This window comes from Pinus tabuliformis, chromosome 5_1 (assembly GCF_031772625.1).
Source record: "Pinus tabuliformis cultivar Carrire ecotype Pingquan chromosome 5_1, CPIR1, whole genome shotgun sequence".
Lineage (NCBI taxonomy): Eukaryota > Viridiplantae > Streptophyta > Pinopsida > Pinales > Pinaceae > Pinus > Pinus tabuliformis.
This window is the reverse complement of record NC_142305.1, coordinates 434,883,596-434,910,788: the sequence shown is the minus strand read 5'-3', so window position 1 is coordinate 434,910,788 and position 27,193 is coordinate 434,883,596. Positions and strand designations below refer to the sequence as shown.

General features: G+C 42.1%; 1 protein-coding gene across 2 annotated transcripts in view; it reads right to left on the bottom strand.

The window, feature by feature from the left end:
* Window positions 1–27,193, bottom strand: part of LOC149165351 (uncharacterized) — a 325,800-nt gene that overhangs the window by 44,051 nt on the left and 254,556 nt on the right. The window lies entirely within an intron of this gene.

Genomic DNA, 27,193 nt, shown 5'->3' with positions numbered 1-27,193 from the left:
CCTACATCTCCAATCTAAACACCTCCAAGGAGATCTACGATAGATTGGTAAGCATGTTCAAGGTTAGTGATGCAAATCAAATTTTGTTCCTCAAAAATAAGTTGAAGGATATTAAGAAGGGCAAGGACGAGGATATTCAATCCTACTTCTTAAGGATCACCGAGATCAAGAATGATCTTCTATCGATTGGAGAAATCATATCTAACAGGGAACTTACTATCACTACCCTTGGAGGACTCCCACCTGAGTGGTATATATTTAGAACCACTATTCTCAATAATGATTGAATTCCAGGGTTTGAAGAATTGATGTCGAGATGCATTCAAGAAGAAACTAGGATGGTGGAGCAAGAAATGCCTTCTAATAAAGGCAACCCTATTGCTTTCTCCGCTCATGCCAAAAGGAGAAATAATGCAGGGTCTAAAGGTCATTTCAATGGAAAGCCCAGATCTAAGGGTGGAAGGAAAGGCAGATGCTTTGCTTGCAATAAATTTGGCCACTATGCGAGGGAGTGTCCAAATAGAAGGGACACATCACATGATGATGATCACAATCATTCCAGGGGCAACTTCAATAACAATGATCGAAGGAATGACAGGTACAATGGCAAAGGAAAAAGGAATGCGGGACATCAAGGAAATGGTCGACCCTCCAAGAAAGTAAGGAACTCCAGGTATGAAGAATCAAATGTTGTTTCTGACAAGCAAAAGGAGTATTATCTTATTTCGGCACTCTCCACTACCTCTCCTCCGGACTCTTTGGGAAATTGGCTTATTGATAGTGGTGCTTCAAGGCACTTCACCGGATACAAGGAAGCGCTCTCTAATCTAATAGAGAAGGAAACAAACTTGGAGATTATTCTTGGAGACGATGCCACCTATCCCGTAAAGGGTGTAGGGAATGTTACTCCTCAATTGGATCAGGGTAACTCGATTCATTTACAAAAAGTTCTTTATGTACCGAATCTCGAGAAGAAACTGTGTTAATTTTAGGTATGTTCTATGCTAGAGCAATTTATTTAAATTTTCACAGTTAGCAATCACATCAGCATTAAACTAAACTACAGATAGAACATAAATATAAATCGCAGAAGACAAGCCAAGACAAGAGGACACAAGATGTGGCACTAGCCAAGGACAAACCCCAATGTGGGGAAACCCTTGATCAATTCTTCTTTTATGTTCTTCAAAGTTCAGCAGAGAGAGAGATAGTACATTTACAATAGAAGTCAACATTTTGACTTTTGATATCTGCAGAGATCAGTTGAAGACATATTGCTTCAACTGGTTCTCTAAGGTGACTCATTCACCTATCATAGTGCTGCATCTCTTCTATTTGTTGCACATTACCGTGTGACACCTTGCTGTACTGTCTTGATGACTGAGCTGCTCTCATCTTCATGCTGCATCTTCCATGGTCTTAGTCATCATCAAGTTGCCCATGCTCATGATCTCATACATCATGCTGCTTATTATGCTGCCCATGCTCATGATCTCATACATCATGCTGCTTATTATGTTGCCCATGATCTCATACATCATGCTACTTATTATGTTGCCCACGATCTCATACATCATGTTGTAGGATTTCATAGCTCCTCTTTGCCACAGGAATACGTTGTCATGATCCTATTCATGGATATGAATACCACCGAGGAGGAGAGTGTTACTTTCTCTATAACTGTTATCACTTTTGACTTGCTGCGGTGACATCATACAGTGATTTATTCACTGCTCCATGTATCGAGGTTGTGACTGCACCTAAACCTCAGGTGCAGTCAACCCTTACTGTGGCTGCTTCATGCGGAGACTGCCATAGCCCACTGTAATGCATATCTTCAGCTCCTTCATCACTCTTTAAATCAGCATGAAGGAGTCCTCAAGATCTGCGTTGCGTGTAAGGAGTGAGTGTCTTCGTTTCTGTGTGAAGGAGTCCTTGCTGTGCATATTTATATATTGCTGCGTATGTATCCCTTGAATGTTGTGCGTATATATCTCTATTTACTGCGTAAGGTCTCCCTCTAGTAACTGCGTAATGTCTCCATCTATTAACTGCTCTGACATTAACCCAATACTAGAATGTCGAGATTATCTATACGCTTCAGTTATCCGAGTGCGACTGCACCTAATACTTCATTCCAGATACCCTCATATCTGGCTGTAGCTTCAAGCTTTGACTGCGGCTCTTGACTGCGATCAGCGTGTCAAGATATCACATGAACAGCGTGTTAAATGTTACCATGACTGTGTGTGCAATCAGCTACCTTTTATGACTATGTTATAGGAACCTCCTTGACTGCGTGGATTAGGGCCTGCGTATAAGGCCTTTTGAACAACGTAGATCATCCTCATGTGCCTGCTTTACAGAGGATAGGGTTAGGGCATCATCTGTAGCTAGGACTCCTTCTAGGCCAACGTCTTCTTTAGTTCTCTCCTCCAAAAAACCAAGACGTGGAGAGGAGATCACCTCAAGAATACATATCTAAAATGACTTCAAGTCCTCGCCAGTTTATACTAAAACGTGGATGATGAATAGACACGTCTATTGGGCTTCTGAGCCTACTCAAGTTGTTGGCCGACTTGACAATTTGATTTATAACACAAATAAATTCATAACTCCATTAATACATATCGGAATCGGATGATCTTTAGATCAAACCTACACCTCTCAATGAGAGGGATCCAATAAAAATATTAGTTGCCATAAATAAGATGTCCCACATGGCGTTTGGCCCTAGTTACCAATTTTAACAACCTGGGGTCCATTTCGGCAATCGAAGACAAAGGTTACAAGGTGGCATTCATCGATGGAAAGGTACGTGTTTGGAAAAGGAATTTTAAAGATGCTTTTACTCTTGGGTTCAAGGTTGGCACTTTGTATCAAGTTGCAGGAAGTCCATTGGGGACCATGTCGTGTGACTCATCTCTTCAATGGCACCGGAGGTCTGCCCATCTTCATTGTAAGGCCCTACTCGATGTGAGACAGATGGTGACAGGGATGCCTGAATTCAAAGAAGAGCATGAAGGTACATGTCCGAGATGTACCGAAGGAAAACTTACAAGGGGACCATTCCCCTCATGTAATAGCAAGACCACAGATGTGGAACAACCCGAGGGGTTTGAGATTCATGATCAGGAATCTCATGTATGCAGGTTGAAGAAAGCTCTCTATGATTTAAAGCAAGCACCTTGGGCTTGGTATGAGAGGATTGATAGCTATTTGATGAAGCTAAGATTCACTAGGAGTGAAGTCGATCCAAACCATTGCTTTAAGGTTGTGGATGATAGACCTCTCATACTGGTACTTTATGTGGACGACCTCTTTCTGACAGGTACAGACCCTCTCATTTGCAAAAGTAAGAGGGAGTTGGATTCCGAATTTGGAATGATGGACTGGAATGATAGTGCTATCGGACATGATTTGGAAAATGCCTCTAAGTTTCGCCAACTCATAGTAGCATTGATGTTCTTGATGAACTTCCATCTAGATATACGTGTTGTAGTTAGCATGTTGAGCCCATATATGGTTGAGCCTCATCACTCACATTGGATTGGTGCCAAGAATCTTCTAAGATATCTACGGAGCACAATCACTCATGGACTAAGATAAACTGCCAGAGCTATGAGGCTACTTGGTTACTCTGATACTGATTGGACAGGCAGTGTCGTGGATCACAAAAGCACTTATGAGTGCTGGTTCTCTTTGGGTTCTGCTTCGATATCCTGGATGAGCAGGAAGCAGAAGTCAGTTGCTTTGAGCACCGCTAAGGCCGAATACATAGCTGCAAGTATGGTCTGTAAAATTTTCTGTTTTCCCACCCCGGTTTTCAGTTTCACCTTATTTCTCCCATGTAGTTAAATGCCCATTCCCATAGCCATACATTTAACAGACTGAAAAAATAAATATTGCTGAAAACACAAATTCTGGAAATTTTTCAGAGTGCTGGAAATTGCAGAAATAAAAATCAGCAATTAAAAACAGCCATTAAAACACTGATATTTTTGGTCAACTTGACCCTGGAAAAACCCCCTACAACTCTTGGGGAAAACCAGTTTGAGAGCTCTTCTTTATTTCTGGAAAATGCCTTTTTACAGAGAAAATTTTCAGCAAATAAATTTCAGCAAAAACAGAAATTTCCAGCAAGCAAAACTTATCTGTTTTCAGCCCAACAGACAATCTGAAAAGTGTTGTACGAGCTGTACGGACCGTACGGACTGTACGGACGTACGGACTGTACGGACGGCCGTACGGACTTGTACGGACAGACCTCGAAAAATGTGCAGAAAATCGCCTCCTCGATATTCGTGCTGAAAATTAATTTTTCCACTGTTTTGCTCACAAAAACTGCCTTTTTCTGCTTGTTCTTTATGCTGTTCGGATTTGCTGAAGTGCTGCCTGTATGTGTGCCAAACTGCTGCCTCTTTCTCCTCCTTGTCCAGAAATCTCCCTTGCTCTCTTGCTCTCCTTCTCCCAATCTGCTCATGAAAGAATGGATGATCTTTTCCTCCTTTTCCTCCCTTAACCCAACCCTAAATGACTTTTGGGTGATCCCTAAATCCAATGGCTGAAATAGATTTAGATCAATGGCTGAGATTAAATGCTCATTTAAATCTCACTTTCTATTTTTTAATTCACCCCACTTTAATAAAGACCCACTTAGTCATTTATTTCCAAAGTCACTTTTCCTTTCTAATTTTTCATTGACTTTATAAAAGTCACTTTAAAATTAGACTTAGTAACTTTATCACTTAAAGTCACTTTCAAATTAGATTTAACTTTATAAAAATTATAAAGTTACTTTAGGAGAAAAATTAAATTCTTTTGGACACTTTTCCCTAGGCCAAAGATCAAAGCCTTAGGGAACCACCTGTCCTCCGGTACCAAATTTCAACACTCCCTCTTACCGAGGAAGGTGTTCCTCACCACACCCATCTTGTCTCTGAAGTAGACATGCTTGCCCCGTGGTAAGGCTTTGGTAAGAATATCTGCAACCTGCTCATCAGTGGAAATATACTCAAGCTTCACAGCTCCCTTCTGAACATAGTCTCTGATGAAATGATATCTGATCCCGATATGCTTTGACCTGTCATGAAATACTGGATTCTCCGTGAGTTTAATGCAACTCTGATTATCACAGTAAATCACTGAAGGTCTCAACGGCTGACCAAATAAGCCAAACAACATCTTGCGAAGCCAGATGGCCTCACAACTAGCTAGACTGGCTGCCATATACTCTGCTTCCGCTGAACTCAGTGCTACTGACTGCTGCTTCCGGCTGAACCATGACACTACTGCTGAACCCAACCCAAAACAACACCCTGAAGTGCTCTTCCTATCAGAAGCACAACCTGCCCAATCAGAATCAGTGTATCCTGCCAATCTCACTCCATCTCCCTGCCTGTAGTCCAGACCATAATCCACTGTCCCCTGCAAGTACCGCAAAATGTGTTTTGCAGCCACCCAGTGAACCTTCCTAGGCTCACACATAAACTGACTCATCGTGTTGACTGCAAAACAGATATCTGGTCTAGTGTTGACCAAATACATCAAGGAACCAATCAGCTGCCTGTACAATGTGGGATCCACCAACTCGGAATCCGAAGCATGAAGCTTCTTCCAGTTGGTGATCATCGGTGTCGACATGGGTCTACAATCCTCCATGTGGAATCTGCTAAGGATGTCCACAATATACTTCCCCTGCCCCAGGAAGAAATGCCCCTCCTCCTGCCACACCTCCAAACCCAAAAAGTAATGCATCAAGCCGATGTCCTTCATCTCAAACTCCGCCGCAAGATCTCTCTTGCAGTGCTCTATGAGTCTCTCTGCACCTGTAATGATCAAGTCATCCACATACAGCACCAGAATGAGAGGCTCCTCACCAATCACAATAAAGTAAAGGTTCGGATCTGCCTCACTCTTTGTGAAACCCATCCCCTGCAAGTATGCATCTATCCTGGAGTACCAAGCTCTGGGAGCTTGCTTCAGGCCATAAAGGGCCTTCTTCAATCTGCACACATGGGACTCCTTCCCATGCACCTCAAAGCCCTGTGGCTGCTCAATGTACACCTCCTCCTGTATGAAGCCATTGAGAAATGCGGTCTTCACATCCATCTGGTGGATCTTCCAACCCATCTCTGCTGCTATCGATATAATGGAGCGGATCGAAGTATATCGAGCCACGGGAGCGAAGGTCTCCTCATAATCAACTCCCTCTACCTGGGAGAACCCTCTAGCCACAAACCTCGCTTTGAATTTCTCAATGCTGCCATCTGCAGCATGCTTTACCTTGTAAAGCCATCTGGAAGTAACCACGGATTTGCCCTCAGGCCTCGGCACCACCTCCCAAACATCATTCTTCATGATAGAAGAATACTCCTCCTGCATGGCCTCTCTCCAGACCTGCTGGCTAGCTGCCTCCTCATAGCTAGAAGGCTCAGAGTCAAGGATGCTGGTAACCATCGCCATATAACTACAAAACCTCTCAGGTGGTCTACTCTCTCTGACCGGCCTCTTTGGCTCAGCAACAGATGTGGCATCTCTCAAGGTGTCCTGAAGCCACTTGGGCTTCCTCTTCCCTGAGCATGCTTCTCCCATAGGAGAATGAAACTCCTCCTCCTCATCACCATCAGTAGCCTGAACTCCTGACTGTCTGTCTGCTGTCCTCCTGCCTGCACCTGAACCTGTAGAAGCTGAGGTACCGTGTGAACTATCCATCAGTGGACTCCCTAGTGAACTGCTCTGCATGCTGCCCGGAGCACCACCCCTCTGGCTCGGCGAGCCACTGCTCACTGATGGACCTGACATCCTCATAGATGTACCTCCGGATCCTCCTGATCCCTGCCCACTGGATCCCTGCGACTGACTCAACTGCTGCTGAGGGTCTGCCTGATCCAGATACTCTAACTCCCGTGACCTCCTAAAGGCCCTGTCCTCCTCGAACTTCACATCCCGTCTGACAACAACTCTCCTCTGTGCAGGAATGTAAATCCGAAAGGCCTTTGAGGTCTCACTGTAGCCCACAAAGATACCCTTCTCTGCGGTGGGCTCTAGTTTGGTCCTCTTCTCCTTGGGTATATAGGAGTATGTAATGCATCCAAAGATATGAAGATGACCAAGATCAGGCTTCTTCCCAGAGAAAGCCTCCTCCGGAGTCATGTGCCCCAAGGCACGATGCGGACTCCTGTTCTGCAAGTAAACAGTTGTGTTGCAGGCCTCTGCCCACAAGAACAATGGCAACCCCTGATCATGTAACATGGCTTTAGCAGCCCCTATGATGGATCTGTTCTTCCTCTCTGCAACTCCGTTCTGCTGGGGGTTGTAAGGAACAGTGAACTCCCTCCTAATGCCTGCCTCCGCACAATAGTCAACAAACTCTCCAAGGGTGTACTCTCCTCCATTGTCCGACCTCAAGGACTTGATCTTTCGACCTGTCTGAGTCTCCACAAGAGCTCTGAACTCCTAAAACCGCTTGAAGACCTCACTCTTGGTCTTCAAAAAATAAATCCAGGTCCTCCTGGAGTGATCATCAATGAATAACACATAGTACTCATATCCACTCAAGGAAACATGAGACATCCGACCGCTTACATCGGAATGAATCAAATCAAGTATCCTCGTCGCTCTGCTGTCACTGCTGGGAAAAGGGGATTTGGCAAACTTGCCCATCGCACAACCTCTGCAAGTATCAAAGTGATCAGTACTGAAATCTGGCACACCTGTAGTGATCTCCCGCAATGTCCTCAAGGCTCCATGATACATGTGTCCCATCCTGCGGTGCCAAATCTCACACAGCTCAGAACTGCTAGCTCTGCTGTCGGTACTACTGCTCAATGCCAAAAGGGGCTGGAATGCAAACTTGTACACCTTTGCATGGCGTACACCTATCACTCTAGCTGAATCATCTGGAGTGCCCCTGGGATACATCAACACCTGTCCTCCCCTGAACAGTACCTCATATCCTCTGTCCTCCAAAGCTGAGACGGATATGAGGTTCTTCCTCATCCCTGGCACATAAAGAACATCTGACACTTTCAAGGGAGGTCCGGACTCCCTCTGAAATGTCAGTGTACCCACCCCGACTGCTCTAACAACTCTGTCATCACCGAGTACTACCTCAATATCAGTGCCACTCTCTGAAAGCTCTAAGAAGTACTCCCGGACTCCTGTCATGTGGCGTGAAGCCCCACTGTCCACATACCAGATACCTGTAGATGCTCCGCTAATCGAGGGAAAAGCATGCTCCCTCTGAACCTGTGTGGCAGGTGATCCTGCACTAGAGGACTCACATGTAATGAACGCAAACTCCCGGTCAAAACGACCTGCAAAGTCCTCAATCTCAGCTGAAGCTGCCACATCCTGGTTCTTCCCCTTCTTCTTCTTCTTCTCCGGACACACAACTGCATAGTGTCCCATCTTCTGACAATTCCAACACTTCACTTTGGAATAGTCCTTCTGTGAGTTACCCTGTTTACCTTTACCTTTGCCTTTGCCTCCACCACCGCTTGTGGAAGCCTGCTTCTTCCCTTTGCCTTTCTTGCCTCCTGCCACCAGTGCTACGTCCTCATCCTGCTCAACTGGCTTGGCTGCCCCAAGCTGTCCTTTCCTGATCTCTGTCTGAATACAATCATCCCAAAACCTCTCCCACGTGGGAAGGGTCTCACGTGCACAAACCCCATCAGCAAAGTTCAACCATGAATGGGTGAGGCCATTCACTGCAATACGCACCAACTCAGTGGATGCAATGGCCTCTCCAATCACTGCCAACTCATCTCTCACATTGGTAATCTTTGTGAGATATCCAGCTGCACTATCATTCCCCATCTTAATGTTCTTCAGCTTCTCCTTCAGGACCATCTTCCGGTTCTCATTGGTACTCTGGTAGAGATTGGACAATGCTGTCCACATCTCATGGGCATTGCTCTTTCCTCTCACATGAGGAATGCAATGGTCTTTGATTCTGTCTAGAATCAGCCTCTTACCCTTGTTGTTCTTTCTATTATAAGCTGCCAACTGAGTAGCATCAGTCAATGTTTTACAACTCGGACTCGGATTCGGACTCGGCCGAGGATCGACTTGGACTCGGACTCGGACTCGGACTCGGTAATGACTCGGTCGGCTCGATTTCAATGACTCGGTCGTTGTAAAAAATACATTAAATATTTATTTAATGATGAATTTAATACGGTGTACCCAATGGCAATAGTAAATACTAAATACATAGTCAACTGTAGTCTGTCATACATGATCAAAGACTCATCTTTATGTTCCGCTTCATTATTGCTTGACCATCTTTATTGGATTCTCCTCGTCATTACGATTCTAAGGATATATAGCACGCTGCGAGACTCCTCACTGTTTGAAAGATATGTCCAACTTAAGTTGGTGCACCCACTATGTGGTCACAAGCCCCAAATAAGTTGATAATATGGAAGCATATTAAAAGGCTAAATAATTGTTGAAAATGCCAAATTGAACCTTCTAATATCTTGCTGGACCAAAAGGTTGTCAAAAGATTAAGGTTAACATTTGAAAATGTATTAAATATACGAGGAAATTTAATCATACTATGGTCCAAAATAGAGGACAAAATGGCCTCATTTAAGCGTGGGATTCTTGGCTCCAAAACTTGTTTTAATTAAAAAATTAAATTTTTGGGCTTCCCTCCCAAATACTCAAGTAGACTGCCTGTCATGAAAGCCTATCCAAATCTATTTAAACGCACCCATCCTCTCTCCAAAAGAGATAAGATAATTCGGACATCCTTTGATCTGTAACAGCATTGAACTTGTATAAGGGTTTGTGGTTTAAACTTTATAGTTCTGGGATTCCCTGGGTTCGTTCAACATATATTTTGCAGGTTTTAGTCATTTTGTTCTGAGGGCATAATCGTTGGTTTTCTGAAATTGTTTTGACAGTGGTTCACAACTCTATGATTATGACACGGTTCTGATCCTTTACTATTCGCCTCTAGAACAGAGGTATACATTAAAGAATATTCTGTTTAGTGCAAAAGCATTGCGTGGCAGCTAAATGTGATGTATCCGACCCTGTGAGGCACATTTCAAGCCTAAATACAACTCATTTTTGTGAGGTCGATACCTGGAAGTGTTTGAATATCTGCATATAATCTGAAGTAGATTGCCCTAAGAAGAATGCATCTGTGATTGAAACGGCCGAGTCATTACGGGACCCGGCCGGGTTGACCGGGTCAGCTATGACTCGGCCGAGTCATTGGCTGACTCGGCCGAGTCATAGCTGACTCGGCCAGCCGAACCGGGTCATGGGCCGGGTCATAAAAATTGGCATTGAAACGGTCAGAAACAGCCGTTTCCGTTTCGGTACGGTCGTTTCGTAAAACACTAGCATCAGTAGGCACAACAACAGGGTGTTGTGCTGTATGCACCATGATATCCCAGACTTCTGCCTCCTCAAAGATACTCTGCATTCTCTCCTTCCAAACGCTGTAATTTGTATGCCCATCCAACCTATCCTCCACCCTCAATCCCAATGACATCTTGCTGTCCTAAAACTGAAAAATAGCACTGCTGTGGTAAAGATAAAACTGCTGTTTATGAAAAATCAGCTTGCTGGAATTTTCTGAGTGAAAAAATCAGCAGCTGTATTTTTTCCTTTTTTTGCTGTCCCAAACTGCCCTTCAGCACTCAACCTCTGATACCATGTAAAATTTTCTGTTTTCCCACCCCGGTTTTCAGTTTCACCTTATTTCTCCCATGTAGTTAAATGCCCATTCCCATAGCCATACATTTAACAGACTGAAAAAATAAATATTGCTGAAAACACAAATTCTGGAAATTTTTCAGAGTGCTGGAAATTGCAGAAATAAAAATCAGCAATTAAAAACAGCCATTAAAACACATTAAAACACTGATATTTTTGGTCAACTTGACCCTGGAAAAACCCCCTACAACTCTTGGGGAAAACCAGTTTGAGAGCTCTTCTTTATTTCTGGAAAATGCCTTTTTACAGAGAAAATTTTCAGCAAATAAATTTCAGCAAAAACAGAAATTTCCAGCAAGCAAAACTTATCTGTTTTCAGCCCAACAGACAATCTGAAAAGTGTTGTACGAGCTGTACGGACCGTACGGATGTACGGACTGTACGGACGGCCGTACGGACTTGTACGGACAGACCTCGAAAAATGTGCAGAAAATCGCCTCCTCGATATTCGTGCTGAAAATTAATTTTTCCACTGTTTTGCTCACAAAAACTGCATTTTTCTGCTTGTTCTTTATGCTGTTCGGATTTGCTGAAGTGCTGCCTGTATGTGTGCCAAACTGCTGCCTCTTTCTCCTCCTTGTCCAGAAATCTCCCTTGCTCTCTTGCTCTCCTTCTCCCAAACTGCTCATGAAAGAAATGGATGATCTTTTCCTCCTTTTCCTCCCTTAACCCAACCCTAAATGACTTTTGGGTGATCCCTAAATCCAATGGCTGAAATAGATTTAGATCAATGGCTGAGATTAAATGCTCATTTAAATCTCACTTTCTATTTTTTAATTCACCCCACTTTAATAAAGACCCACTTAGTCATTTATTTCCAAAGTCACTTTTCCTTTCTAATTTTTCATTGACTTTATAAAAGTCACTTTAAAATTAGACTTAGTAACTTTATCACTTAAAGTCACTTTCAAATTAGATTTAACTTTATAAAAATTATAAAGTTACTTTAGGAGAAAAATTAAATTCTTTTGGACACTTTTCCCTAGGCCAAAGATCAAAGCCTTAGGGAACCACCTGTCCTCCGGTACCAAATTTCAACATGGTCTCGTGTGAAGTTGTCTAGTTGGGGAAGCTCTTCAGTAAGTTGTATGAACACGTGTTGGATACCATCGTGATCCTCTATGACAACCAGAGTGGGATCCTATTATCAGAGAGTATCGTATTTCATGATCGCTCCCAACACTCAGACATTAGGTACCACTTTATCCGGGATATGGTACAGCGAGGAGCAATAAGGCTCCATCACATTGGGACTGATGTGCAGGTCGCCAATAATCAGATGAAGCCCATGGGAAAGGTCAAATTCTTGACTTTCCGAGAACGACTAGAATTTGTGGAGAGACCCTCTCCTGAGGGTCCTGTATGATATATCGAGCTCTAGGAGCTCCGGGGGGCTTGGGGTACTTCTTGGAGCAATGAGCAACCATAGGGTGAGTGGTTCAGCCTTCCCCTAGTGGTCTGCTATGTAGGCAGGATGAGTGGTTCATCCTTCTCCTGCTAAGAGAATCATAGGGTGAGTGGTTCAGCCTTCCCCTGGGATACCCCATGGCGACATGTAGGCAGGATGAGTGGTTCATCCTTTTCCTACTGAGACATCCTACCCATGCAGTCTGGGACTCATGGGAAGTACCTCCCATTTGGCCAATGAGCAGGGAAATGAGGATAGGGAACATCATACTACCGATGGACGCGTCGTGTACTACCGTACTCCCTATGCTAGGATGATATTGATCTGGGATCAACTGGAACTGACTTCGGATCAGTAAGAGTGGTATGAGACACTCTCCTTATTTGGAAATGATTTCGGATTAGTAAGAGTGGTATGAGACACTCTCTTTATTTGGCACTGATTTCGGATTAGTAAGAGTGGTATGAGATACTCTCTTTATATGGGACTGACTTCAGGTCAGCAGAGAATGGTATGATACCTTCTCGATCACTTCTTCTTCATAGTTCAGCAAAGCAGAGCAATGCAGGTCACTTGCATTGATGGCAGAGATAGTACGAACTGGCAGATGGATTAGCAAATGGAGTTCTCCCTAGTTGAGAGGGAGTGTTAAAATTGGCAACTAGGGCCAAACTCTATATGGGTCATCTTATTTATGGCAACTGATATTTTTATTGGATTCCTCTCGTCGAGAGGTGTAGGATTGATCTAACGATCATCCGATTCCAACATGTATTCATGGAGATATGAATTTATTTATGTTATTTGACAATTTGTCAAGGTCGGCCAGCGACCAAATTACCCCAACTTTTTCCTCAATGTTTCATTATAAATAGAAGAGGTCTTCAAGTGATTTTGCACACACACTTCTCCTAAGATCTCTCTCCATTCGTTTGGATTTGGTGGCTTGAGAGATCAAGAGGGAAAAGCCCTAAATGCATTAGAGGAAGGGTTCTATATGCAGTTGAAGGAGGAATTCTAGCCGCTGTTCTAAAAGGAGATCTAGCCATGCCCTAGCTGCAGTCACAAAGAATGTATAGCCGTTGTCTTGGAGGTGCCCTAATGTCCTAACCGCAGGCCTTATTCTGCAGCAACAAGAGGCCTAATCAGCAGCCCTAATCCGCTGTCAAGAGAGTCACATACGCAGTCTAGAAAGGCTCCTATTCGTTGTCATGAAAAGGCCTTATACACAGCTCACCTAGCCGCAGTTTGTGAGGCCCTAATCAGCAGCATAAGAAGGCCTCAAACCACAGTTAGAAGAGCCCTAATCTTAGCTTGAAAGGGACCCTAAGACGCAGCAAGAAGAGTGGACCTAGCCGCAGCAAAAAGGAGTATCTCAATAGCGTGAAGGATCAGTGTTAAAGTCACATTGTTGTAGGTGACAGCGTGGTCTAATGCAAGGTTGTTTGGGCATGATAAGGTTGGTCTTAAGCTCGATTTGCAGGGCAGTAGAAGCCGCTTAAAGGAGGAGCAAGGGATCATTTTTTAAGGGTTGATTGGAACACTGATTGAAAGGACCTAAGCTACAATCCACTGTTGGGCTAGGCCGCAGGCCATAGCCAACAGTTGGGGGCATTTCAGGAGTTGTATTCAGAATGTAAGCAGCCCTATAAGGCGGCGTATGGTTGGAGGGATTGTATGAAGGCTAGCAACAATCAATAGGTGGATTGTGGGGTGTGTTTAAGGTGTTGTGGGACTCAGAGCTTGTACCCTAACTAGTGACCAGGTCTGCCATGAAATGCACCAATCCTTGCAACATATGAAAGGTGCCAGATTAGCAGCCTTGTCATGATCAGTGAAGCAGCGAAGGAAGGAGAGTCTTATTGAAGGAAAGCCTCAGTATTCTGGGTAATTGGTTGAGTTGTTCTAGGCCTATCATCTGTTGCATATCTTCAGTCCTTGGTATCAGAATTGCAACCTCATTGTGTCATCGTCACGGAGAAGATCTTTGATCTCCTATTTGGCAAGTCAAGTATTGACTTCAAATCATTGTACTCTATCTCTTTCTCTTTGTTGAACTATTGAAGAATATAAGAAGAATTGATCAAGGGTTTCCCCACATTAGGTTTTATCCCTGACTGGTGCCACATCTTGTGTCCTCTTGTCTTGGCTTGTCCTCTACTATTTATGTATATGTTCTATCTGCACTTTACTATCATGTTGATGTGATTGCTAATCTGAATATTGACATTGGGCTAATATGAAAAATTGAAGTAAATTGCTCCAAGCATAGAACATACCTAAATTTAACATATAGTCCCACACATATCTGGCAAGAATACAACAAAGGAGATGTGGGATGCCCATGCAGTGTTGTATCAGAATCCTTTCAAGCAACAGAAGATGTTTCTAAAAGAGAAACTACGGAATACTAGGATGCAGAAGGGTGAATGCATAAATCCCTTTCTCACCAAAATTCAGGATATCCAAGTTCAGCTGGCAGACGTAGGAGAATCGCTTCAAGCTACAGAGCTTGTGCGTTTGGCCCTAAACCGTGTCTTAGAGGAATGAAAAATCTTCATCCAAGGCATTTTGGGACAAGATACATTACCAGGATGGGACAGGATGTGCTCAGACCTGCAGCAGGAGGAAATGAGGCGATCTCTAGTAAAGAACTCAATAGCAGTAACAACAAGGGATCGAAGGGTGTGAAGGAGGAAGCCAATGTGGCCCTTGCATCAAAAGGTAAGGCAAAAAGATCCCAATCAGGGACAAGGCTTGCTGGGGAGAAGAAGAAGAAGAAGAATCTATCTAAGATAAAGTTCTTCAGGTGTGGCGAGTTTAGCTGCTACAGTACTCAGTGTCCTAAAATGAAAAAGGGCAAGAAGGAGAAGTAGGATCAAGCAACAGCATCTGCAGAGATAGACCATGTGTCCTCCAAGTTGGAGGAATATTTCGCCATGTTTGCAACTATACCTCCAGGATTGAGGTGGGGCAATATGGAGCTTTAGTCCCAGAGTTGCGTAGAGATTTGGGCAGGGTCCAGTGAAGCAAGCATCAGATGGTGTTTTGCATTGGATGGTGTTTCCTCATGGATCATTACCCTTGCTACAAGGGCCCACATCATTCAATAGCAGGAGGATTAGTGTCAGTTGATGCAATCAAATTCCAGAGTGACAATTGCAGTCAAATGTTGAGGAACGCAGAGCAGTGTTGATAGCAGTGCAGGAGGCACAGTGCAGAATCAACTGTAGTGTAGATTTCTTAGTGGAAAATGCAGAGGCTAGTAGCGGTCAGGGACTCTGGAGATAGTTGCAGCATAGAGACAATTGATTCAGTATTTTGGATGCTTCTTAGTTGCAGTAGCAGCAGTAACAGTTGAGAGGGATTATTAGTTCGGTTAGAGTTCAGATGTAGAGTTGGTAGCATTACAGGTTGTACAATGCAGTGTCAACAGCAGCACAGATGCAGGGTGCTTCAGCAACAATCAGTGGCAGATGAATTAGAGTTAGTGCAGTGGTTGGTGGACAGTTGTAGGCAGCTACAGTAATTAGACATCAACAGCATGGTTGGAGCAAGGTTACTTGGAAGCGGGAGCGGAAGTAGGAGCGAGGAGCAACATTTTCAAAAGCTCCTAGTTTGGGAGCAAATCGGGCGAGAATTTTTGTATAATATATATATTGATGCATATATGTCAACAAAAGCATGTAGAATGATGAATTAGATATAAAAAAGCATAAAAACATGGATTACACCATACAACATCAATCATCTAGAAGTTATAATCTTCATCAACCACATCCACAAGTTACAAGTTCTCATTTATAGCCTGTAAGGGTGTACAAATAGCTACATATCTTCAAAATCATTGCCTATCTTGGGATCTTTGTCATTAATATCACCCTCTACGCAATTAACATAAGATAGAAAAAATGTAGCATGTCAAGTCAAGATTTTGTTTGAGAGATGGGTACATTTTTAGTAGGGTCATGATAGAGGAGTTCAACAACCAACATCACTAACATAAAGGTACATAGAGGGATTGGTGCTCTTGATTAAATACGAGTCCCATACCCTAGTACATGACAAAATCCAATGGAAACATTGCAATCCCCCCAATCCTGAAACCTTGAAAACTGTTAAGTCTACTGGATTTTGAGTGAGATCTAAAATTCTACTTTCTCCATATGAAATCCAATGAGGTTGGAACCACTCTCAAACATCCTGAGTCATTCCATGGTAATGTTAAAAATTTAAGTAAAAGGATGAAAATGAAAGATAAAAGAGAAACTCACACTGATTGACTTGGAGATGATCTCAACCATCGATTAAGTTTTAATCATGGTCGTTGGAATCCCAATTGGAGATTATAAGAAGAGGTCGATGGGTAGATGGAGAACACACTAGTTGCAGATACTCAGTGATCTAGACAGTTCGATTCTCCAGTGCAGGTGATTTAGCAGGAGAGATCGAGTCAGAGATCGAGTAGCAAGTGTTAGAGGGGCAAAGACAGTGATCCAGAGGAAGATTTCCAGTTCCAGAGAGGCAGCAGCAAGTGACAGAAATATTCCACGGTGAAGCTAGCCTAAGATAGCTGGAAGGGTCGCGCGGGATTTTCGGACAAGTCGCAGATTAGGGCCGCACGGGTTTCCTAGTACAGCCACGAGGATTGCGCGGGTTTTCCCAGCACAATCGCGTGGATCAATCAGAAGCAGTGCAAAAAGGGCCTGTGCTGCTTCTTGGAGTTTGCTTATGGAGTGAGAGAATTTTCTCTCTAAATATTTTTGTTAGATTCTTGTTGATTAAATAGCCAGTTGGGCTTCCAAAGATTGTACTCAAATTTTCACTGGTGCATAGTAAAATAAACCCTCACTGTTGCACCAGTTTTCCTACATTAGGTTTTCCAGGGACAATTGTCCAAAAATAACGGTGTCATAATTTTTTTGTGTGAAAACATTTCTTAGTTTCCAATATTTTTACTTTTGCAGCGTTTATTTCATTTTGTGAAGAAATTTCAGTGAGATTAATTCAATATTTATCATAAAATTAATAAACTGAATAATCAGTCCGGAGAATTAATTCCAATTGTTGCATTTCAAGGGAATTATCACAGCATGCGCACTGGGTGTAGGTATCGCCCATGTTTTATGTGAAGATATAAAGTTGCACAAAAAGAAAAATATATTCTAAATGCAATCTAATTTACATGAAACGTGATATGAATGGTATTAGAATGCTCACACAATATGCAATGCAACTACACTATTATGCATGATAAGTGAATGCCAGTTTCCATCAAAGAAGGTGAGGCAACTCCCTTTCACTAGAGAAAGTAAAGGTTTAGCATCAAGTCTGAAAATGTAAAAGTAACCTACACCCAATTTCCCATGGATCTTGACAAGAATAAGGTCTTTATCAACCAAAATGAGATCACGAGACTAGTAGTCCCTTTTCAATTTTTGGACTCATTGCTTCTTAGGAATAGTCAGTCGTGAGTTTGGCTTCTTAATGTGGCAGCCTTCTTGAGAAGCATGAGGCTTAATCAGTTTTGGAGGTCCACTAGGAGACATTTGACTCATGGTCTTATGGCTATTATGGGCAGGGAATGGGAAAGGCTCAATGTCTTCCATATGATTAGGAAATTGGGGCTCCCTATAGAGGACAAACAGGGTCCCATCAAGCTCAGGAATGGTGGCGTATAACAAATCCATTTGTAATTGCCCACCAATTGAAGCACACCGTTTCCTTGATAACAACATTCCCCATGCATCAAGCACATCAATGACAACAATATCCATTAATACAAAGATAAATTTATTGGCTGCCAGAGATAACATAAGATCTTTGATAATACCATGGGCGACGATAGATCTAGAATCAAAACCACACACATTCTCATATGGCATACTGATGTCCATTCCTAATTGGTGCATAACTTTCAATGCCATGACATTGGCAGAAGCCCAGAATTAAGCACGCAATTGTGAAGTATACGATTTTTTATCACTAGGGACAATAAGAATGGCTCAGGACCCCCATTTTTCTTGTCAAAGTACATATTTTGTAATATGACAAGATGATCATCAAGCTCAATTTCAAAACATAAAGACTTTTTTATTTGCCTCTTGTTGTCCCCTGAATCGTACACTTGATGTGATAACGCTCAGGGCATGGGTTGTCACTCTGATCCCTGCACTCTTCATTTAAGCTATCTCCTAAATGTAGGTTTAGGGGGGTAGTCCCTATAGATGAAATGATAAGAAACTCATTGGAAACCAACAAATTTAGGATATACAACTGAATGTCCTAGCAACTTGGATTAAATTATGTGACAAGTAAGATTATTAAGCACAAAGAGATTACATTTTCTTAAGATATAAGTGATAAACTAGTGCCTTCAAGATTAATTACTTGCACAATAGAAATTAATATATCAAGTTACTGGATGAACAATTGTTGCAAGATGCAAAATCTATCCTAAATAAAGTGCAGGACCTAATATAATGTGAGATGCAAGATCTTGGTCAATTTCAATTACATGCCTAGTCTAGGTGAATCCATTTCTTAATTATGGATAGTCACGAATGCAAGTTGTAGAGAGAAGTCCACGAGAAGGAAGCTAAGGCCTCATTAACGATACCTCCCGTGGAGTTCTAACCACCCAAGTGCCTTTGTTCCTACAAGGGATTTCCCACAAGAGAACTGCAAGGTCACCTGTGTTAACTACGAATGAGGGTCTAGACTTCTCAAACTGGGTGAAGAAGGTGGTCCTATCTCTCTTACAACCAAGCTTATGCTTGGAGGTAAATTTTAAACATGCAATTCTACCTAGGATGAAGATGCAAATGATGATAAGTTGCTTCAATGAGATCACGAATATATTAAATGCTTCAATATGACAATAGTAAACCACTTGAAATCAAGATGCTCGCAACGTTACTTCTCAACACAAGATCACAAGACGACAATAGCAAATGAATGAAGCATGTTAGAAAACACTTTAAAGATTATCCCAATGAAACAAGAAGAGCAATATCAATAATCCAAGGCACCTATTAGATGTGACAATTAGAGTTCTTATTATAGTTCTCTTGCGATTTAAAAATTAGAGACAAACAACTTTAAGCACAATAGAAACAAGAAAAATAGAACAATGAGATTGTTAACAATGATATGCAATGTATGAAGAGACAAACAAATGCATCTAACTAACTATGGATGGTAGAAAGAGAAACAACAATGCAATGATGCAAGAATGCAAAGGTGCAAAGAGTTAGCATGCAAAGTACTAGCTTTATCCTAAAGATCGAAAAGAAACCAATATTCTTATAATTTAGAAGATGCACCAGACTTTAATGCCAATCAGATTAGCCCACTGCTGTGATGAAAATATTTCCAATAAACACTTGCAAACAAAACAATAACAACGATAAATAAGCCTTTACTTAATGCAAGTTAATCCTTTAGGTTCTTAGGCTTATTAGAGAATGGTTTTAGGCCTTTTCAAGGTGATTTTGAGATGATGCTGTTGGGAATGAGCTCACTGCCAACAAGAAATCAGTCACAAAACTTACCACAAAATACAAGGAAATATTACAAAAGTCTAGCGACCAATTTTACTGTAAAATGCAAGGTAAGATTATCAATGTGATGACACTTTTATGCTTGGATCAGACTTCTGCAAACTCAGATCAGATCTTTGAAATTTTTATATCAGACCTTTAATGATGAAGATAAGTCACCCAAAGATTCACGAAAGATCACCAAAACACTTGTTATTATTATGGAAATGTTATGAGTGAATTTAGAAGTGTTTAGGGCTTATGAATAGGGTTTGCAGTAGGATACTTCAGTTCTGATCATAATTATTACAGTCAATGAAAGAGGAATAGGCTAGAGATATCAAATCCTTAAGGCCTAGCGGCCTTCCTTTGATGGCAAATTTGGCTGGTTGAGGCACCAAAATAGTGATGTTTTGACTTTGAAAGTGCAATGTAGGTTCTCTAATATCTGCAACCACAAATGATTAGCTTCAAACCCGAATATAATGATAGATCAGACCTTCAAATGTATGTGGCTAGGCCTAGAAGACCTCCAAATGCTAGCGGCCAAGATTATAGGGCTAATGTGATGGATACAATGGTCTAAATTTGATCTCGAGTCTAAAAAACAAATTTGTTAGGCCTCAAACAAAAAATGACAAATTACCAATGATGAATCACTACAAAACCCTTGCCGAATGTGTGATCGGTCCTGCAAACATAAAGAGTTATCAACTTAGCACCAAAATCAATTTGCAATGCAATTTCCAAGCTACCAAAGGCTGCGTTACGCTCTTCAAGAGAAATCAGGGGTTGTGGCTAGGCTGAAATAGGCCAATTAGGCCTGCGGCCAAAGGTCTAAAGCCTCCAAAACTCCTGCGACCACCTCCTGCAAGCAAAAATTGTCAAGTTCAAGCTCCAAAATGACTCTAACCTCAGGAAATCCACATGCAAAACCACTTCAGATAAGAAAAACTTGTGAAAACCCCAATTTCTGCTCAAATAAGCCCTCTAGGGCTAGGGGCTTCCACAAAGAGGCTAGGCATTGAGTTTCTGGGATGTGGATCTTGTAGATCAAGGCCTCTAGACCCTATATCCACCTCCCAAGGTTGAACACTCTCCTCCTTAGGGCTGGATGGCTCCTACTAAGGCTGAAAACTGCCCAAACCCTAGCCGTCTAGGCTAGGTGAGGGCTAGGATCCTCTAACTTCAGATTTGCCCTTGAAACTTTAATCCTTGACACCTGTAAGCTAGATAAATAGAGCCAATCCACAAGATCTAGAAAAATCTCAAGTAAAAACCCCAAATAATTATTTACAAAGTGAAAAATAAAATACAAGGGTTAGAAAATTTATTCACAAATTATTCACAATATCTACAAGAAATTTCAAGCTCTAATTAGCATATAAATCATTTATAGCCTAGGTAGAATTTGAAAATAAGTGAGAAATATTTTTTATTTCAACGTACTAACCAAATCCTGCACCATAAATCATTAGATATGTCGAGAAGCCAAACAAACTGTGGTCACCTCAAAGTCCATGTACTTAGGGTTTACCCAAGGGTTGAATATCATGAAGATCTCGACACACTTCAAAGATAGATTATTAGTTCCAAAGGGGTTCGATTCAACAAAAAACCCAATGATCTAGAGATACCTGCTAGATCTGCCAGGTTCAATGTGTTTACTCTAGCCCAATACCTAAAGCACGATACTTGTGTTAATATATAATCCAACCACTGGCTATGGAATAGTAACCTTCAATAATGAACATAATTAGAGCATTAAAATCATTCAGCACATACCATGAATCATCAAGAGAGAGACACCTTGAATTGAAACCCTAAGAAAAAAATATTCCAACAAAGCTTAGCTTAGTACATCAGATCATCATAAGATGAGTAATGAGGAGCCTCAGGCTTCCTTATATAGAAAAATGAGAGAAATCAACCCCTCCTAGTGGAAAATAACGGCTAGTAGCTCAATCCATGGCTTGATCCTTATGAAAAAAAAATGATCCCTTGATTATCTGGCACAAATCTCCAAAATAATTTGATTTTCCTTGTTTACTTCGCTGGAGGGATCAAACTTTGACTTCTAGACCACTGGAGAATCTTCAAAAATAGAATTATTGTTACTTATGCAAAATAATTCACTGCTTGGCCCAAAAAAATGATCTGCTGGGAAAATAGTCATCCTGGGCCCAATGAATTTCTAGACTGGTCCATCCTGCCTTGGAAATGAGGCTTTTTACTTTTTACTTAAATTATTCCCTTTGAAAATGGCCTCAATAATTCTTTTGTTGAAATTTCTAAGTATTACCCGTTAGAAATTTTATCTGTATTCTCTAGTTTATTTCTCCTACTTGTTAATTACGAACAAGTTATTTAACCATATAAATACTGAAATAAACACAATATAGTCTCAACCATCTATAGATCAACAGTTGAAAGAAATAACAAACACACAAGTGACACCGTTATTTTTGGACAACTTGTCCTTGGAAAAAAACCCAACTTGGGAAAACCGGTGCAGCAATTCTGAGGCTTATTTTATTATGCAGTCTTTCTGAGTACAACTGGGTGCCAAACTAGCTCACCCGACAGAGAAAATAATCCAGCAGTGATACCTCTCTATTCGGAAGCAGATATTCAAAAAGTCTGCCCCACGAAACCCTCTCCAGCACAATCTGAAGCTCAGCGTCAATGCTTTTGGCCTTTGTGTCAACCCGAAACTCACTGTGTCAGCCCTCTAAGGCTCTACGCAACCTCTACGGCCCTTTGCGTCACTCCTGCAGCCTCTGAGTGGATGACACAGGCCCTTCTGGCCTCTGCGCAGTCCCTTCTGCCTCTGCATGGCTCCCTTTGGGTCAGCGTCATTTCATTCATTGATTATGGTATCAGAGCTCAGGTATTTTTTTCGAAATAATTTTTCATTGCTTGAAAAATTTTGTGCTTCATTTCAAAATTGCTCTCTTGGAATCTGAAATTTTTTTTGGGCATCACGTTTTTCTTTGGACATCGTTGTTTATTTTGCGCTTGCGGGTTCTGACTACTTCGAGGGTTTCTTGATTGCTGGAATATACTTTGGAGCGTGATTTTTTTGGCACCAGACCCAAGCTGAGTTGATCCTCCGGCCGATCAAATCCCACTGCGTTGCACCACAAAACAGCAACTCGCCGCCTTTGGGAGAATTTTTTTTTACTGGTTAGAAGCCCCTTCCGTCGCCATTGCGTGGATTCAAGTTCAAAGTCGGGTTTTTGAAACCCTCGGGACCGTATTTCAAAGAGGTTGTATACGCTTTAGAAAACATAAAGACCGGTCAATATTTTTTTTGGCTTTCGTGGTGATTCGAATCCGTGATGTCGACAGGGAAGTGGTGGAGCCTCAGTTCTTGCGTTTGTGTTTGCGAGCATATTGGTTCGTGTCATCCACGGTTACATCCAGTACATGGGAGCCACATGTGGCACTTTCTGCAGCAGTGTTTTGACCAAACACAAAGAAGTAAAGCATAGTAAGCATTTCCAGAACGACAGCAACCGAATCGCAGGTGCAGCATTCCGGAACAACGTGTGTTTGTTGGAATTTCGGCGTGAACGCTGACGTTTTTGTTTTTTTTGGCACGGGACTGCGGGGCCGGCTATATATATATATATATATATATATATCAGACTGTCGCCTTATATACGACCTCTGCCAGTTTAATCGAAATTGCATACCGTTCTCGCCAGCTCTCAACCGTGGGTCATACCTACATCTCGAAATCACAACAGCGCTGTGATTTAGAATTTTTTTTTTCTCAGAGGTGCGTTCTTGTGAACCGGTGTTTCCAACGTACCTGTTTTTTTTGTGCAGCGGCAAGGGTGCTGGGTACATGAAATTTTATTTGCATATGCTTTTAGAAATACGAGTGTTGTCGCTGTACCAAGTTTCCGTTTGATTCAAATGAGAAGTGTTCAATAGTTACATGATTTGAAATTAAGGGACAGGGAAATCACTTTTTTAAGGGTGCTGGACGTGGTAATCTGGGGCCAGTACAACTCTGTCAGGAGTTAGATTGCACGTTGTTCTGCGGCTCAATTTGTTGTTGTATTTAAAATTAAAGCTGTTCCTGGTCAGTGATTATTTACGTGCTTCTCAGGGTTCGATTCTACGTGGAGAAATCAGCATTTGGCATTTCTTCCTGCCTAAGCCTCTCAGAACGATTTCTAATTATATTTCATATATACACCAACATCTGTCAGAGTTTGACCGGATCAGCCGGCATCTACATTGAAATCCGCGCCGGATTTTTTTGTGTTTTCTGTGTCTTGGAAACGTGCAGATGGCCTCACTAACCAATCTAATGTTGGAAGGCAAACAACATTTTAATGGCAACAATTATAACATCTGGAAACAGGGAATGTTGACCATTTTTTAATATAGGGGTCTTGACCAGCTCGTTCTAAACAAAGAGCTCCGTCCTGGTACAGCTGGTACCGATCAAGATAAGTTTGATGATCGAAATCGAGAGGCTGTTATGCTTCTCAAACTCTCTGTGACTGATGATCAGTTACCACAAATTCCTTCCGGCAAGACAGCTGCTGAAATCTGCCAACGTTTGAAGGAATTGCACAAGACATCCGACAAGAGCAGAGCTTTCTTTCTAAAAAATCGGTGGTTCTCCATCATGATGGACGAACATATGTCTTTACAGGAACATCTTAACAAGATTAAAGACATTCGAGATCAGCTCGAAGCCATTGGTCGGACCATGGAGGAAGAAGATATGGTAGTCATCACTCTGAAAAGTCTACCAAAACCTTATGAGCACTTCATAGAAACACTCAACATTACCTCCACTAATGTTGATCTGAAGTTTCCGGAGTTATGCACCAAACTCATGCAGCAGGATTGTTGGAAACAACAGTTTGGTAGTGGTACTGCATCAGCCTCCTCAGAAAATGCTTTTGCTACCAAATATCAGTCCTCTCAGTCCTTTCAGCAGAAAGGTTCTTCTCAACCTTTTGATCCTGCTAGGAAGAAAAATGTGCAGTGTAATTACTGTCACAAGTTCGGCCACATGAAGAAAGATTGCCGACAAAGGATTGCTTCTGAACAGAAGAAACAGGGAGGGCCCCATCAGACAGCGAATGTTGCAGAACATTCTGAGCAGACAGAATCTGCCTTTTACGCCTTTATGGCTAAAAGGTCTTCAAATCATGTCCCGTCTTCTGCCTGGTACATTGACTCTGGTGCATCACGCCATTTCTCTCACAAGCGTGACTGGTTTATTGACTTCTCACCTTTCAGTGATTCCGTGGTATTCGGCGGAGGTGAAGTGTACATAGTGGTTGGTAGAGGTACAGTTCAGATCTAGTTTGGTGGGCGCACACTCATCTTCCTGATTGTGTACTATGTTCCTAGTATGGAAATTAATCTGTTGTCTGTCAGCCAGATTATGAGGAACTCTCCTCAGCTTGATGTAGTGTTCAGTACGCACAAGTGCTCCATTATCAACAGGGAGACTAGTCTTACGATTGTTGTTGGCCTAGAGGATCATGGTCTATACAGGCTTCTTGACACTGGTGATTCTCCAGAAGTGGCTCTAGCAGCTCGTGTCTCTCCCATCATTACTCTGTGGCATCAGCGATATGGGCATCTAAACATGCAGTATCTCTCTCAACTCTCTCAGGAGGGACTTGTGTCAGGGTTACCCGATATTCAGACTCAGCAGTTGGGAGTATGCAACGCCTGTCAAGCTGGCAAGCAACATCGGTATTCATTCAAGGATGGAGAATCTTGGCGCGCATCTAAGGTACTCCAGTTAATTCATGCTGATATTTGTGGTCCTATGAATACATCTTCTATTACTGGTTGCAAATATTTTTTGCTTATTGTAGATGATTTCAATAAAAAGATGTGGGTGTATTTTCTAAAATATAAATTTGATGTATTTAGTATCTTTCAGAAGTTTAAATCCTTAGTTGAAAAAGAGTCTGGCAGTAATATCATAACTCTTAGGACAGATAACGGGGGGGATTTTGTTCTTCTGCTTTCTCCAACTTATGTGATACTTATGGCATCAAACGCCAGTTAACTACACCCTACACTCCTCAGCAGAACAGTGTTGTCGAACGCCGCAACCGTACAGTTGTTGAAATGTTCCATGTTACAACATAGGAGTGTTCCAAACAAATCCTGGGCTAAAGCAGTGTTTACTACTGTCTATCTTCTTAACCGATCACCTACTCAAGTTGTTAAGGGGAAGACTCCCGAAGAGGTTTGGTCTGGCCGTAAGCCTAAGATCAATCACCTCAAAGTATTTGGCTCGGTTGCATATGTTTGGATTACAGCTGCTAAGCACTCTAAGTTGGATTCCAAAAGCCAGAAACTCATGATGACAGGGTACGGTGATCATCACAAGGCCTAAAGGCTGATAGATATAGCCACTGGTCATCTTAGCTTCAGTCAGGACCTAGTATTTGATGAAGACATAGAATTCTTTCAGTCTCCTACTTCTGAACAGTGTTCTGAGGATCAGCCTCACAGTGTTCTTCTTCCGGTAGGTCCACCTGATGGGAGGGATGATGCAGCATCAATATTTGATGATGCACTACCTGAGCTTCCTCCGGAAAATAACCCTCCTCTTGCTGCTCCTATTGTTCCTGAGCCTTCTCCACCTCCTCCTGATATTGGTTCCTCTACTCTCCGGCCTAAATGGTGGGCTAAAACCATTGGTGATCTCCGGGATAATGAGCTCCTTGAAGGTAGAACTTCTAGACATAAGAGCAAACAGCAGTCTACAGTAAATTTTGCTCTTATGGCTAACCTGCACAGTATTTTTGAGCCTCAAACCTATTCAGAGGCTAAGGGTACACCTGAGTGGGAACAGGCTATGGAAGTTGAATTCCAGAGTCTTCAGAAGAATCACACTTGGACCCTTTCTGATCTTCCTGCAGGGAAAAAGCCCATTAGCTGCAAATGGGTGTATAAAGTGAAATACAAAACTGACAGAACCCTAAACAAGTATAAAGCTCGCCTTGTTGCTCAAGGGTTCTCACAGAAGGAAGGCATCGACTATGAGGAGACCTTTGCTCCTACAGCCAAGATGAGTACCATACGGCTTGTCCTTGCCCTAGTAGCTCAATTCAATTGGAAAGTCCATCAGATGGATGTAAAGAGTGCTTTCCTAAATGGTGACTTACAAGAAGAAGTCTACATGATGCAGCCTCCAGGATTCAAGGTTGCTGGTCAAGAACAAAAAGTGTGTAGATTAGTTAAAGCACTCTATGGTCTGAAACAAACTCCTCGAGCTTGGTACATGAAAATTGATAAGTACCTAACATATCATTGCTTTCAGCAGAGCCCATCTGATGCAAACCTGTATATCAAGCATACTAGTGATGATATTTTGTTTGTGGTTGTCTATGTGGATGACCTTATCATTACTAGCAGTTCAGCACATTTGATCCATGGGATCAAACAAGATTTGTGCAGCACCTTTGATATAACAAATTTGGGACTCCTTCATTACTGTCTAGGGGTT